Source organism: Dama dama, chromosome 11 (genome assembly GCF_033118175.1).
Source record: "Dama dama isolate Ldn47 chromosome 11, ASM3311817v1, whole genome shotgun sequence".
Taxonomy (NCBI): Eukaryota; Metazoa; Chordata; class Mammalia; order Artiodactyla; family Cervidae; genus Dama; species Dama dama.
Window position 1 is genome coordinate 55,798,776 of NC_083691.1, and position 2,141 is coordinate 55,800,916.

At 48.3% G+C, this 2,141-nt stretch overlaps 1 pseudogene; it reads right to left on the minus strand.

Annotated features, from left to right (window-relative positions):
- Nucleotides 1-563: 563 nt before the first annotated feature.
- Nucleotides 564-1,511, minus strand: LOC133065536 (small ribosomal subunit protein eS19-like; annotated as a pseudogene).
- Between the last annotated feature and the right edge of the window lie 630 nt (nt 1,512-2,141).

Here is a 2,141-nt window from a genome sequence, read left to right on the forward strand (position 1 = left end):
TGCAGCTGACAAAAGGTTATCTATTAAAATAGCTGTAAGAAATCAGAGCCCTTTAACATTGACAGTAAACGTCAATGGAAACCAACCAATAGGAAATGGGCAAACAATACAAATAGACAATTCTCACAATGCAAATCAGACTAGCCAATATACCTATGAAAATATGCTCAGAATTATGAGAAGGGAATTGCAAACTAAAGCAACAATGAGATGCTGTTGTTTGGCTCTCAGAGTGGCTAAAATTTATATGATTCCGTTTTGTAAAAGAAACAATGTTACCCCCTGACACCCCTACAGCACCCCCAACCCCATACATGTGTAGGAAGCAGGGTTTCTCAACTCTAGCACCATCAACATTTGGGACCAGAAAATTCTATTCATTTACTTCTTTGGCCGGGCTGAGTTTCCATTGCTGCCCATGGGCTTTCTCTAGTTACCGTGATCGAGTGCTACTCTCTAGTTGTGCAGGCTTCTCATTCCAGTGGCTTCTCTCTTTGCTGAGCATGAGCTCTAGAGCACGCCAGCTTCAGTAGTTGCAGCTCACAGGCTCTAGTTCTGGCACACAGGCTTAGTTGCCCTGCAGCACGTGGAATCTTCCTGGACCAGAGATCGAAGCCACGTCTCCTCCATGGGCGGGTGTGTTTTTAACCACTGGACCACCAGGGAAGTACAGTCTTTCTTTTTATGAATCAAGCAGTTTATTAACCCAGTATCATTTGTTGCAATGCTTCTTTTTTTTTAAGCTTTTTTTTTTTTTGATGTGGATCATTTTTATTTTATTGAATTTGTTACAATATTGCTTCAGTTTTATGTTTTGGTTTTTTGGCCTGGAGGCTCCCTGACCAGGGATCCAACCTGCACCCCCTGTATTGGAAAGCAAAGTCCTAACCACTGAGCAGCCAGGGAAGTCCCTGTTGTAATGCTTCTTGTCAGCAGCTGCCACCTGTCTTCCCAGGTGGTGCTAGTGGTAAAGAACCCGCCTGCCAAAGCAGGAGATGCAAGAGACATGGGTTTGATCCCTAGGTCGGGAAGATTCCCTAGAGGAGGGCTCCAGTATTCTTGCTTGGTGAATTTCATGGACAGAGAGGAGCCTGGTGGGCTACACAGTTCATAGGGTCACAAAGAGTCGGACACAACTGAAGCCACCTTCCACTCACACAAGCCACTAGGCCGGCAATTCTCTCATCTCTCTGTCCTGGACGTGTCCATTTGCGGCTCCCGTTTTGGTCCTTTTCCATTTTCAGGCCCTCCAGTGCTAGGAGGACCTGGTGGGCCCTGCTCTTGGTGCTGAAGTGGTCAGGCAGAGTTTCTCTGACACTCTCTAGAGATGTTGGTCATGGAGCCACCTTGGCACAACCTGGGAAGTACAGATGCTGTGCTATGGAAGCAGCTCATTATGCTTGGCCAGCCTGACAGCATCCACCTTTCAGCTTCCTGGACTTTGTGAGGAAGGCTGCCAGGACTCTGATGAACTCCGGCTGGTTCACATCTTTTACGGTAACTCCAGGCATGTCCGGGCCTCTGCATTGCCACCCAGGGGAATGTGCTCATGGGCTCAGTTGTGTCATGACTCTTTGTGACCCCATGGACCTTTGCGACCTCATTGACTTTTGGGACCCCATGGACTGTAGCCCGCCAGGCTCCTCTGTCCAGGGGATTCTCCTGGCAAGAATACTGGAGTGGCTTGCCATTTCCTCCTTCAGAAGATCTTCCCCACCCAGGGATTGAACCTGAGTCTCCTGCATTGGCAGGGGGGATTCTTCACTGAGCCACCAGGGAAGTCCACCAGCAAGCAGAAAGCGGGGGGTAATTCTTTACTGTCCTTGGATTGTAGGCTACGTAGCAGCATCTCAGGCCCCAACCCAATAGATTAACAGTAGCGCCCCCTGCTCTCCAGCGGTGATGACCAAAGATGACACGGCCAAATGTCCAGGGGGCCCCCAAGCCCACTTACAAAACCACTTGCTATATAGGTAAACATTTATAGCCACATGTGCTTTTATGAACACTGATTTAATTTTAATCACTGTTTTACAGATAAGGAAACTGAGGCACAGAGAGGCCAGCTGAGGTCCCGAGATTCCAGGAGTCTGATTTCACAGCTTAGTTTCTTGCCTGAAACACAGCCATGCTGCTCAGCT